The sequence below is a fragment of the Emydura macquarii genome, unplaced genomic scaffold, assembly GCF_026122565.2.
Source record: "Emydura macquarii macquarii isolate MOO-44397 ecotype Brisbane River unplaced genomic scaffold, CSIRO-AGI_Emac_v2 contig_2676, whole genome shotgun sequence".
NCBI classification, from domain to species: Eukaryota; Metazoa; Chordata; order Testudines; family Chelidae; genus Emydura; species Emydura macquarii.
In genome coordinates, this window is record NW_027132813.1 from 23,190,648 (window position 1) to 23,205,128 (window position 14,481).

At 38.1% G+C, this 14,481-nt stretch overlaps 1 long non-coding RNA gene across 4 annotated transcripts in view; it reads left to right on the forward strand.

Annotated features, from left to right (window-relative positions):
• Positions 1-14,481, forward strand: part of LOC137164533 (uncharacterized) — a 60,613-nt gene that overhangs the window by 17,246 nt on the left and 28,886 nt on the right. For 3 of the 4 annotated variants that reach the window (XR_010923081.1, XR_010923080.1, XR_010923078.1), the window contains exon 2: positions 13,023-13,057. This is a non-coding gene — a long non-coding RNA (uncharacterized lncRNA). Of the gene's footprint in view, positions 1-5,720; positions 5,831-13,022; positions 13,058-14,481 lie in introns of all 4 variants that reach the window. The other variant, XR_010923079.1, reaches the window with a different exon arrangement.

Sequence of the window (14,481 nt, forward strand, 5' to 3'; positions counted from 1 at the left end):
ATGACTGACAAATTGGAGAATTGGTCTGAAATTAACAAGATGAAATTCAATAAAGACAAGTGCAAAGCACCACACTTTGGAAGGAAAAACCAAATGCACAAATACAAAATGGGGACTAACTGGCTAGGAAGTAATACAGCTGAAAAATATCTGGGTGTTAAATGGAAGTGAAGCCAACAGTGTGATGCAGTGCAAAAAAGGCTAATATCATTCTGGGATGTATTAACCTTCCTCCCATTTCTTACATACAACACTCTTAGAGCTTACAGTGACACAGCTGCAGCAATGCAGCTGTGCTGCTGAAACTCTCTAGTGTACCCATTCCTTCAGAGTGTCTCAGCTAAATAAAAGATGGAACAGATTGTCTAGCATGCGTAGTTAACACCTTTTGAGAGACTATTCAAAGTGAAGTGACCCGTTAACACCCCTCCCGTCGTAGGGAGGAAAGGGGAGGTACTGTACGTAGGTTATAGATTGTTGTTGTAATCCATAAATCCAGTGTCTCTGTTCAGGCCACATTTATTAATGTCTAGCAAGGTATGAATTTAAGATCCCGGGTTCGTCTTCTGAAAGTGTTGTGCTGGTTTCCTTTCAGGATGGAGACTGATAGGTCAGATATAGAGAGATCACTTTGTAAAAAGTGCTCACCCACAGCTGATGTGGTGTTTTTGTCTTTTCCTGTCTGAGTTCATTCAAGAGCATAGCAATAGTCTGGTTTCACCCACTTAGTTGCGATTGTCTCATTTAGTGCACTGGATGAGGTACAGCACACGTTGTGCTAGGCATGTGTAGGACCCATGAGTCTTGACAGATGTGTTGTGGGGGTATTAGGTCTGCAGGCTTTGCATTTGTTGTTCTGGCAGGGTCTGGTGCCTCTTTGAGTTGGTGTATCCTGGTCTGCTTCTGATTATGAGCTTGGAGAGGTTGGGGGGGGGTCCCCACTAAATATGGGTTGTAGCTGTTTGATACCCTGTTTGTACCCTACTGTGGGTGGTAGGTGACAACCAGGGGTGTGCAGTCAGAGGGGGTTTATTTCTGTATGAAAGCAGGTTCTCTTGGGATACTTGGGTGGCTCGGTCCATAATGTGATCTACTTCTCCGGTCCTAAATATATTAAGGCTTCTTATAAAGAAGAAGATGATGAGTTGTTCTCCATGTCCACTGAAGGTAGGACAGGAAGTAAAGGACATAATCTGCAGCAAGCTTTAGATATTTAGGTTAGATATTCAGAAAAGCTTTCTAACTATAAGGATAGTTCAGCTCTGGAATAGGCTTCCAAGGGAGATTGTGGAATTCCCATCACTGGAGGTTTTTAAGAACCAGTTAGACAAAAATCTGTCAGGGATGATTTAAGTGTACTTGGTCTTGCCTCAGCACAGGGATCTCTTAAGGTCTCTTCCAGCCCTACATTTCTATGGTTCCGTGTTAATTTCAAAATCTAATACCTTGCATTTAGAGGAAGATATTTTCTGAAAAACCTGCAAGATATTTCAGAATGTATTGTCAGATTATATATATTTCAGACAGTAGTTAAGAACTGAAAGTGCTGTAAAAGTGGCAACTATTTTTGAGAGACAAGGTGGGTGAGGACCAACGTCTGTTGGTGAGAAAGACAAGCTTTTATTTGTACCCATAAAGATTCCACTGATTGGGAATTTCCTCTCTACTCCAAGCTGTTATGTCATTAGATAACAAAATTACTTTTGGTCTTATGACTTTTTCCCAGTTGGCTGAATTGTGTTTGACAAATCTAGTATATGTGTATTATAGGAGCGCAGGTAATGACACTTGAGAGCAATAGACTGACATGTTCCCCCTGATGGCGCAAGGCACAGTAGAGAAGAAGGAGAAAGCCATCTGATTTCTGCCTTATTCAGTGCACAAGCTAAACTAAACCCGAAGGCTAAATCATGGTTGCATAGTGAAAAGGGCTGTTGTCTATAGAACCCCTGCATCTTGTTTCACAAGCTGGAAGGTGTGTACTGAATGAGGAGGGGATATCAGAAAAAGAAAGGAGGTCCTCACAGTTAAGGCAGTTGAATGCTTGCCCGGAGGACTGGATTCTATCTCTGCCTGTGACACAAAGGCCCTATATCATGCTGAGAAAGGTGACTTAAACCAAACTGCTCACAGGTAGTCATTGATAGTGTCTTCCCCATTTCATGGCTTCCTATTTTGAGACCCTGAGTTGTGATTTGCAGAAGTGCTGACGATTCATAACAGCAGCTAAGGTCACTATGAGTGTGCTTTGAACAAAGGAACATGATATAAAAATGCTAATTTCTCTGAAAAAACAGGCCATATTACCTCAGTTCCCTATCTGTAAAATGGGGATAATAATATTACCTCACCATACAAGTGTGTTGAGAATAAATTCACTGATATTTGTGAAGCACTCAGATAGTGTAGTGATGAGTGCCTTAGAAAAACCTATGAAGAAGTAATAATTCTGTCTCCAGAGCAGGGTTTGACCTGGGGCCATACATTGCACAGCAAGGAGAAAACAAAATATTAAATAGAACGTTTATCAAGTGAGCACCATCCATCCTGTTCACTGAATGAGGCAGAGATTGCAGGAGTCCTGTTGGAAAAAGTAGTATGTGACTGTATAATTAAAGACTGTCTCATACTACATACGCAAAAGGGGGCTGATTTAAGGTTGCACAGACAATTCTTGAGTGCTTGACTTTGCAACTTTAACATTCTTTTAAGATATATTTTTGTACATAATATATACATATCCTGTATATTAGCGTGATAAACTATTTTAAAATAACATTAAGATTGAAAAGTCAGGCATTCAAAATTTAGAATACCATGCAATCTCTCCATTTAGCATGCTCAGTTGACTAGAAATCAAAGAAGATATGTTTATCCTATCATGAATTGATCATATTTTCTGTTTTTATTACATAGGTTAAGCAGGCAGTTTGAAATAAATAGATACCTAAACCACACCTAAGAACATTCTGAGCCCGCAAACTGAAAATTTATCCTGTTATGTTTTCTGAGTACTCTGGGATGGTGGGGTTGAGAGACGTTTCATTGTGAAATATTTGAAGCAGAAACAGACTCTTTAGTTCTAGTCTGCCTGCTAAGTTTCTCATAAACCACAAGGTTTTTCTCTAGCAGCTAAAGAAAATAAACTGTCAGCATCTAGTGAACCCTGAAAACAATGTGCACAAGTTCAGCAATTTTTTTCAATTTCTTCCTTGTTCCAATTTCCTTGCCTGCAGTGTTTTGCATTCGTATTACAGACCTGCTTTTCTGCGACCAGCTCTGTCTTTTTTCATTTTAAGCGCTGCTCTCATATAAGTTTACAAGTCAGAGTACTTCTCTGACAGGCCAGCTAAAGTAAAATGCAGCCTCTTGTTCCTTGTGTGAATCTGTGTGGTGCTGCAAGGGAATCAGAGTCAGACAAAGCACAATGTAGGCCTTAGGTATTTGAAATGAGCCCAGCTTGTGCTGAAGAGTGATCAGGGAGAATAGTTAAATTTCAGTGCATTGTTTGACCTGAGAAGGGGAAAAACAGGTCTGGTAACAAGTAATGACCAGTTTTCCCATAGATAGAAAACCATTGAGGAATTCATAGAAGATGATGATAGATGTTGTGAACTGGTTATAATAAAAAGGCAGATTTTAAACAGATAAAATTGATTTAAAATTCAAGAACAGAAATTCATAGCGGACGTAATATGGGGGGGACTGTGCTGACAGAATTAAAAATATTACCTGTATTTAATAATAAGAAGAATTTGCAGTAAATTCTGCACTCTGTGGTGGAGTTTAACAGTATACTGGATTCTGTGACATGGTGATTTATATGGGTCTGTATCTCTGGGCCTTTAAGATAAACTAAATTTGATGACATCAGTGTGTTTGCAAAATTAAGACCTGTCTTTTAATGAATGTTTGTGACTTACCTCATTTCAGTGTCCTTTGGATTAGTTTTCAGATGACATATTTCAAATGACATCCATGTAGTGAAAGATGTGAGATAAAGTAAGCATAGTCCAGTACTGTACATCAGTACAATGAAGCATACAATTTTAAGAAAATTATTGAATATAGATATACAAATAATTTAGAATGACTAACAAGCTGGAACCAAACTTGTAATCGATTATCAAATTAAAAATAGTGGTAGTGAACCATTATTATTTGTACTGCAGTAGCAACCAAAATATGCTAGGCACTTCACAAACACAAACATGTCTACACATACAATCTTACAGCGGCACAGCTGTAGTGATGCAGCTGTGCTGCTTTGAGCGCTCATGTAGCCATGTTATGCCGACAGGAGAGAGCTCTCCTGTCGACATAATAAAATCAGCTCAATTAGCAGTGGAGGCTGTCTCCCACCAACATAGTGCTGTGCACATGAGCTTTATGCCAGAAAAACTTATGTTGCTTATGTTGTTTTCACACCCCTCAGCGACAAAAGTTTTGCCAACATAGGTGCTAGTGCAGACCCCAAAGGGATCATAGTTTAAAAAAGGCAAGGTGAGTACAACCTAAAAAGAGCAAAGAAGAAATGAAGTGAGGAGGGGAGGGATATGGTATGGCCCACAATTTCAAAAGTGGTCTCAATTTTGGGTGCCCAACTTGATTGAGACACCTTGGGCCTGATTTTCAAAAAGTGCTGAATACCCACAACTCCGGCTGTAGTCTATGGGAGCAACCCTTTTGAAAAGCAGACCCAAGATGTCTCAATTTGAACACCTAAAATCAGACCACTTTGAGGAGATTTTTTTTCTTTCAACTTCTGCTTTTCTCCCCCGGTTATCCCAGTGCAATTATTTTCACCATTTTTCCACATGTTCTTTTTTTCTCAGGACTGGATGTTTGTTTTTCATATAATTGTATAAATTACAGCTTATTAGTAAATTAGTATTATGGGACCATGGACTCTTCCCATTTCTAACTTCTTATTAGCTCATCCCTCCTCCAATACAAGATTCATATTCCACTTTCTAGGACGTTTTCCTCACAAATTTTAGAGATGTCCCAAACAATGAAGCTTGCACTATTTACCTGGGGCAACTATTTTACAGTCTGATATGTCTCATTGTATTTTTGTGTCTGATTTTCAGTTTAAATTTACTTTTTTCGTATTTATTTTATTTATTTATATTACTTATGAAAGTACAATTAGGACAATCTCTCTTGTATCTTTTCTGTCTCTTTTCAAATCTCCTCTTAAAAGATATATTTGCTCTTATTTGTGCTTCTGAATTTGGTGGTCTTGTGGTTAAGGCACTGAAGTGGAACTCAATAGCTCTGGGTTCAATTGCTGGTTTTACTACATGCTTGCTTAGAGGACCTTGGGCAAGTTACTTAATCCATCTGTGCCTCAGTACTTCCTTTGTCTCTCTTGTCTCTTTAGATTGTAAAATCTCTGGGGAAGGGTTATTCTTTTATATGTGTTTGTACATTGCCTAACAGAATGGGGCTTTCATCTCAGTTGATGACTTCTAAGCATTGCTGCCCACATAACAAATTTATTTTCTTGTTGCCTGTGTTAGTGATCTGAATACTTTCATGAAATCCCTATACCATGTCTTTACACCAATTTGCTATAATTTATATCCTATGCTACTATCCACTGATTTTCACTGTTCAAATTTAGAAATTATTTTGGGATATAGTTTGGGAGAAAAGTGTTATACCAAACACAGCTGTGTTTTTACAAGCTAAAATACATTCATTGTTGCTTTCAGTTTCAGGATATCCTAGACAATCTCTTGCCTCAGAAACAATGAAGAGAGTGAAGAGAAGAGCAAGATCTGAATGGGTGGGATATGACAGAGCAAACAGAGAGCACATATAGGTAAAAGAAGGGATTCTGGAATGTGTTAGAAGTTTGACAGAGAAACAAAATCTCTAACACAGAATGTAAAAGGTAAAAAAAGAAAAGACAGAGGTGAAAATGGAGGGGAGGGGAATGTCTGAGGACATGACAGAATCAGAGACAAAGTTAGCAAAAAGGTGAAGTGGACAAACAGGTTCATGTTTGTGAATGGTAGATTCCGGGTTTTATGGTAGAATGATCTACAAGGTTAGATGGATATTTTCTTTATGAAAGAACAGTTTACCAAGGAAAGCTTTCCATGACTCAATTCTATCATCTCTCTGTACACTTGAGCCATGGTAAAGATTTTTGGTTTTGGGTAAAGATTATCTGAAATATGAAGCCCTATAGGGCTGCTTGTTGTAGTTGTTGCCCCAACTCCTTCAAATCCCAGACTTGACAAGTCAAAACCACACAAGCAACAGATTTAAAATCAGAGTCAAAGTGAACCCTTTCAGTCAAATATAAGTGAATTTAGTGCTATGAGGGGCAGTGAAATCTCATTTTTGTGAAATCCAGTAGCAGGACTCAAGCTTTCCTGAAGGTCCCTAGAACTATTCTTGAATAGTGGGAGTGTGCTGGTTGCATGCTGCCAATGATACTTTGTGGGACTTTTTGTAAACCTGTAAGAGCCACTAAATAATCCAGGATACATACTGTCATGGTATAGAGGATTATGGATATCTGTGTACCACGCTATTTACACAAATGTAGGAAAAAACGATGTGACAAAAATGGTTTTGCCTTGCTAATTTTTAAATTACTCATATGGATGAGTTAGATATCCTTAAAAAGTGATAGCCAGTGGCGCTCACATAAAGATGTATCATTATTAAATGTGTTTGTTTCTGCAGATGATAGTGCAGATCGGACATTGAAGGAAAAGGCTGTCTACATCATATTACAAAGAAATCTTTCACATACCTATCCACATACAAAATCATTAGGTTAAGTAGAAAAGAAAGGACATATACAATTAAAGAGCGGGAAACAATATTATAAAGTAAGCCTTCCAATACCAAGGCATCTAGGGTCTCCCGTTGTAAGTGATCCAATCGCTAGCTAAGTTTTTGGGAAAGCATTAATGTTCACAGATTCATTGTTCCATAAGAATATGAATCAACCTGATGCCTTAGAATTAGAGCCATTTTGATCTAATATATGCACAAGACATGATAGGAGAAGATTCCATTCCATTCAGAAAAGAATTCAAAATTCTCTGTGTTTATCCAAGTGATCAGTTTCCTGAAACTGCAAAATTGGGCTGAGGATCTCAACAAAACAGACTTTTTTGAGAGATTTCCAAGTATTTATTCATATAATTATTTCAATTGTAGTAATACCTGGAGACCGTAGCTGAGGTCAGGGTCCTATCGTGTTAGGCTCTGTACAGACACATATTAAAAGACAGTTCCTGCTCCAAAGAGTTTACAGTCTAAATAGATGTGACAGACAAAGGGAGGGAAAAAATAGAGCATTATAATCCCCATTTTATAGATGGGGAATTGAGGCACAAAGAGATTAAGTGATTTACCCTGACCTCCAGAGTCCCAGTCCAATGCCGTAACCACATTCTCTTTAGAAGTATACAAAAAAAGAAAAACAATTTAAAGACCTAATCAAACTTCTTTTTTTTTTTTTCTTTTTGGTGGGGTTTAGCTCAATTTTGGTTTGAATCTAAAATCATAGTACTGGAAGGGACCTTGAGAGGTCTTTTAGGCTAGTCTCTTACACTCCTGAGTAAGGGGGTGAAGGTTGAGGTCATATCTCATGTTATCTGAATGTGGCCATCTGTCTCAAATCATAGGCATCTAAGTTGCTTGACTTTAATTTTTCATAAACTTTGTTGTCAGGTCTTTTTAATCCGAGGTAATTACTGGATTTAGTTTGTGTTCTAGCTGTAAATTTCAGCATATGAACACTCTGATTGATTTGCACCAGATGATTCAAAGAACATTACTAAATTTGTAACAAGCTAAACGTCTTTTTCTATGATCACTAGAATTGAAATGAATGTTGATTCATTGCATGTGACTCTTGATTATTCTTCATTGCAAACACTGAGAAAGGAGACTAGATTAGGAAACAATAACTCTTCTCTTTGCTGAAGGCTGGACTCTGCTATCTTTACTCATAGTCATACTGATCAGTACCTACAGGAGTAGTTGCTTTGAGCTTAATGGGACTACTTGAGTTGGTAAGGTTAGTTAATGGGGCAGTTTGGCCTACTGGCTGGAGCACTAGACTGGGACTCAGGAGACCTGCATTCTATTCCTGGCTCTGCCAGGGTGGCCTTGGGAAAATCACTTCATCTTTCTATACCTCAGAGTCCTCATCTATAAAATGGGAATAATTATACCGACCTGCTTGTAAAGTGCTTTGAGATCTACTGATGAAACACATCATTATATTATTATTCAGTGTGAGTAAGGATTGCAGAATCTGGTTCTGTACTTTTGTTTATTATTTTTGTCCCATTTCTTCTTTTTAGGTAAGTAAAACACTGAGTTTTAACTAATTATTAGCATAGAATTTAAGTGAAAACAGTTAATATTTAATTTCTGGTGGTCCTAATAAAAGTTTTTGGTTTTTTTTTTTAAACTAGTTTAAATATACAACAGATCATAGAACATCAGATCTCATTTCCCTGCTAATTTTGAAGTCATCCCTTTTTTTGTATGAGAGTAAAATTATGTCAGAAACCCATTATATTTTTCCTGTTTCCACATTTTGCAAAATATTTCTTTGTCTTTAATGGACTGAGACACTTCAGACCTAAATCTATGTGGAAAGGAAATTTTTGTAGGCATTTGTCACTCATTCAGGTTTACATTGGCTCTAGAAGATCTCCTTCCATTAGGACAAGGAAATATTTTGCATAATCTTGCCTTTTTTGGCCTTGGGGAGTACATAATGGAAGTGATGACATAATAACCTTAACTATAACACCACAAATGCAACAATATAATACATTTGCCTAAGTCTGGGAGAGGGAAACCAAATCATTTTATTATAGCCAGTTGTCTTACACTCACATGCTGTGCCAGTTTCGTGTGAATGTCCCATTTACTTTTTCACATGAACTGCCACAGCATGGTTTAAATAGAGATTTCTCTAGCAGTGGTGTTAAGATTCCTCATTAACATCATTTTGGGAGTCATTGGGCCAAATGCATCCCTAGAGTAATTCCACAGAGCTCAGTGGGGTTATGCTAGGGAATATTTGATCCATTATCTCTATGCAGCCTGCTTGTTCCTCTTTGTTCTCTTTTACAATTTTGTTACTTTTGAGCATTTCTCACTTAGCTGGGAATTGATCTTAACAAAAAGCTCATGAAACTCTCAAATTATTTTTAACATTTATAAGATATTCTCCCTCTGCCCCCCGCATTCTACCATTCTAAAATACATTTTTATACATGACTGATGTTAGTATTTATTATGTATAGTATTTAATTAACCTGTCATGTTGTGATGGAAAATCAAGAAATACACTATAGCTTTTTCAAGATGATTTTTGAGATTTTCGTATTTAAATTGTATTTTAGTGTAAGTCACCCTTTCCTGTTTTAGTGTCTGCAAATATAGGACTATCTCAAAGTACAGAGCAGTGGAAACCCCAGGGCTAATAAATTCTCCTAGAGAAAATTCTGATCTAGTCTAGTATTCTGTATTTGTACTGAATGTTTGTTTGTTTTCATCCTTTATTTCCATTAGAAAAAGCAAAAACATGAATACAGCTGTTAAATCATCCAGCATACAAAATTGTTCACAGGTTAGATTTGTAGTTAGATTCCATTGTGTATCTAATATATCAAGTATTTATGTGATTAGGCTTTATAATGAGAATAAACAGTATCATTAGATCAGGCAATGGAACAAAACAAAATGATTCCTGTGATAGAAATGGTAATGAGTTGTGTAAATGGAACGTACCTATCTCTTTTCAGAGCAATGATGTCTCTTGCCCCTTATCACACATATTGTATACTATTGTAGTTTTTCACTGGCAGTGTGAGGCCTAGTTCTGTTAACCTTTCTTGGAAATTGTTACCTCCTTTTATGATCCTTTTCATTTGAGTTTGTTTAGATGTATTCATCTCTGTGAGATCTTCTAATGCACAGAAATGAGATCTGTTTTTCACCAAATCCACACATACTGATGTAATCAATAGGGGAGACTGACTTGAGGGGGAAGCCCTAGGTTCCCTCAGAGTGTTTTTATTTTCCTATCAAAGATCTTTTTGTTCTTCAAACTCTTAAAATAATTAAGTCCTAATGTGAGAAGCTCTTGCGTTTGCATTCCTCAGGGAACAGCCTGCAGGCTCCAGTAGAATTAAAACACTGGCTGTTAGCTGCTGCTTGAAGAAGTAACAGTTGGAAGGCTGGTGGTAACAACTGGAGATGTGCTGGTATCAAAAGCTGTGCTGCTAAAATAAAGTTAGCTTTATCTTCACATACAGACTTACACATTCAATAATGTACTGTGAGAGAGGTGGGACTCATCATGTACCCATGTGTTGTTTCTCATCCAGAAACACAGACAGCATGACTGTATTTTTAATGAGCCTTCCGCTTCATTTTAATATGTGTGAGACGTCAAACTTCTTAATCATTATAAGGGGCAGTAATAACACAGCTTCTAAAGAAGATGCATATGAAAAGTTCATACTGAAAGCCACCCAATGGCAAAGATACGGTGCAAACTGTACCCGCAGCATAGGGTTGTTTTATGTTATGATAGTTTGCAGAGATGGATGGGTAATGAGAATAAGGAAAAATGTAATTTAGTTTAAATAAATGTCTTTCAGAGTCCTAAAGGACAGTTTAGGAGTTTGGAGTTAAGTGCCGGTGAATGTAGTCACTGTGTTCGCAAACATTCACAGCCAAAGATTAGTCAGTGACAGCCATGCATGTTATATTATGAAGTGAATGTTGGCTAGGAACCAGGAACTATCCTCATACTCTTTTCAAACATTCACTAGAACATTTTTCTACAGTAGACGAGAGCCCAGATAAAATGTTGAAGGCCTCATCTGAAATCTGGATGACACTTATAACAAGGCAACTTTCAGATGTGGCCTTCAGGGATTGGTGAGGCTTAACAATATCTTCCCCACCCCAGCCATGCTTCCTGCCTCCCAATAACTTGGGAGAGGTGTGGAACGACTACATCTGCTCTTTACTAGTCAGGGATTCCCTCTCCACGGGCCAAATCCTCAACTAAGCCAACTTTACTAGTGCTAAGAGAGTAGTCTCTGTCCTGTCTAGGGCACAGTCTGAGACTATCCCTACGTTAGTGAAGCGTTTGCGGGTGCAAAGATCCTTGCACACCCATTCAAGAGCCAATCATCATCTAGTCTGCGGCTAAGTCTTTAGGGCTAGTTGAGCTGTTACTCAGCACCTGTTACTTGATTTCCAAAGAGCCCCATATGCAGCACCATAACATGGTCAATACAATTCCTCTGCTTCCACAGTCAGCTGAAGGGCACAGTTCTCAGATCCATTACTGGAAAGTAATTTCAGTAAGAATAACTAATGGTGGTGAGTAACTTCTTGGATATCGAGTGCATCAGGCAATGTGTATTGTTCCTGAACCGAATAACTTCTTAGTGGGGAGCTTCCCTACCATTGTGTTGCTGCTCTTGGCTGTGGTTTTTGTCTGTACAAAACAAGCAGGCCTGCATAATGTAGAGAATCAAGAGTTGAGCATCAAGGAGTTGAGCAATCAGTAGAGCATAGTAATTTTTTTAATGAGAGCAGTCAAATAAATGGCATGTTACCAAGACTTTCAGTTGCTTTGAAAGTGTTTTCAGTAATAAACCATGAAGTTACTCCAAAGTCTTACTTGCTACAGATTTTTGTTTGTTTGTTTTTGTTTTGTTTTTTGTGTTTTTGTGTGGAGGGGATGTTTGTTTGTTTTCAGTACATAGAGAGTTATAGAAGCCAACCCTCTCAACTAGCCCTAAAGATACAGAGCCTTTCAAATGCCAACAGAATTAGTGCCTCTGGCAGTTGCCTCTCAAGCTTTCTGAAAGCTAGTTGTACATGTTCTCAGCTTCCTTAAGTGTTAACTCCTCAAGTACCATGCATCTAGCTTGGGAAATCACATTGCTTAAAGAATGTGCCTAACTCAGTATCAGAAAGAGACGCAGAGGGCTAAGAGACTTGAACAGGTCATTAAAATATTGTCGTGAGTGAGGAGAAGGCCATTTGCTCCGAAGCCTCCCTGCAGTCCAGATTTGACATTTGTTTTCATAGGGCATGGAACAAAGCAGTGTGACTTCACTGTAGCATGTTCAAATGCTCTTACTATAACAATGCCTTGGTCTGAAATTCATAAGTTCAGCATGTCACATCAGAACCATTGGATCATGTCTGCTGCAGAGTTCAAGGCATAAAGAGCCTTTAAGGCTAATATGTAGAGATGAGTTTTAAAAAAAAGACACCAGCCTTGGGCATAAAGCAACAATGAATATTTTGTGGCTTTCCCTGAACTTTTTCAAGCAAGGCAGGGTGTCATTTTCATGCAATATGACAGATGTTTGAGCTTCTTTGGCTTTAGTCCTTTAGTAGCTATGCTAACGCTTTTTTTCTGTATCTTCCACTCATCAGTGGAGCAGCAAATCATACCAAGAGGATCAAGAACCACTCTCAGCAGTTGTGTAAGAGTCACCTTCTGTTACTGGTGTTTCAGACGGTATCTTAAAATTCCAGTTACTGATAAAGCTGAGAAGATGGGATGGAAGAGGAGCCAATACCGAGGGCCTAATTTGCAGAGGTTTTGTTTACCTCTGCAAATGAAGTCAATCGAAGACAGATATTTATTGCGTACCTCTGGAAATCCATTCCAGACAGCGTGTATCTTAACAAAGTCCCTGACCTGGGAAGTGTTGAGCCAATGGGAGTAGTCAAGGGAATTGGAGCCACTCAGCATCCCACAACATGAGGCCATTGGCAAATGCTTTAAAGAAAAAGAAAAGCATTTAATCTTTGGATTTAGTACCATCTCTGTCAACATATCAGACTTTTTTGGGTATTTGGACCTGTATTTGTTTATTTTGAGGAGGGAAATTAACAAAGCCCTTTGATTTTCACCACGTTAATAAATAGTAGTAGTAATAAAACATATTTAACCTGTTCCCAAGCTAACTCTAAAACATATTTTGCAGACAAGGTGACACAGACTACAGAGCAGAAGCTGGGGGTGAGTCATTATTTTCATTCTAAGGCAAAATTCTTTATTTCTGTGGTCGGTAGCAGATTAGATGCATGTTCCATGGGGACCCAATGCTGATTTGATTGTTGTTCTTTTTCACTTCTGTCTCCTAACAAATGTGTTGCTTTTCTTTGGTGGGGAACTGAAAGTCTTGGCCACTGAATACTTCCCAAATTTCCAAAGCTGAGAACAACACAAATAGATAGTATACAAATTGCTCAAGCAGGCTGCCTTAGCAAGCTATTTAGCTGCATGAGGTAGCCAATTAGGAGGATGTTAGAACATACGATTTTTTTAGTATCATGTTGTAATTAAATATAACATAGTGTAACACTGAAGCAACATTACAAAATAGGTTTAGCTGGCTGAGTTTATAAAGAACGAGATTGTTATTTGGGTTGCCTGGGTCACTGCTGTTTGCCTTGTATCTTATCCACAACAGAAGCCAAATGAAGCAACATATTGGTTTGCACTGATACCTCCTATTATTTTCCAGAGAGTTTAGAGTATTTCCACTGTATTTCAGAGTCAGATGGGCACATCTGCTGTAAAACAGCTGTGTCCTCTTGTGTTGTTTGTAATTATCCATAAAGTTAACTGGTACATGAAGAAAATTATTTAAACCTCATACAGCCAACAATTTTCATACCTTAATCAGGCCATCGGGGTTGAGTGTTTATTTATCTGGTGGTGTCTACCCCCAGGAAAGAGGACAGTGCTAATGATAACAACGAGAGTGCAACAGTTGCAGTGAAATCTAAACAAAAAAATGAAGGATGGGTAAATGAGAAGTCATAAATCTATATAAATGTTACGTTGTAGAGGAGCATAAAATAATAATTTATTGCCTATAAGCATGTGACCACATTGGGTCAATTATTCCACATTCCTCTGAAAAACAAAAATATGGTATGATGTAGAAAAGGCCCATTCAAATCTTCAGCCTTTAGAACAATTCCTGCAGAATGCTTTGGCATATAGTGTTATCCAGTAACCACAAAACCTGATGAAAGAATGTACAGAGAACTCTCATGCATTTTCTACAATTTGAATTTGAATGGCTGTATATGAGTTCTACATCTGGTTTTCCTTTTGCAGTAATCCATTAAAGCCTCAACTGATGTTATCCTGTGGGGCTCCCATGCAGCTGCGGACGCCCACACATGGCATTCCAATTGAAGGATGCTGTCAAAATACCACATGACTGACATGCATTGACGTGATTAACAATTACCTAGAGCTGAACCTCAACTCAGCCTACTGTACTTTTGTTTCTAACTTTAGACAGGACATATGTGCCTGCAGAAAATACCACATAACTTTCATCTGACATGAAAATCTTGCTAGTGATAAAATACTTTATATTGCCTATAACAATTGGGGTGAGGGAAGTGCTTTATTTGTAATGAAAG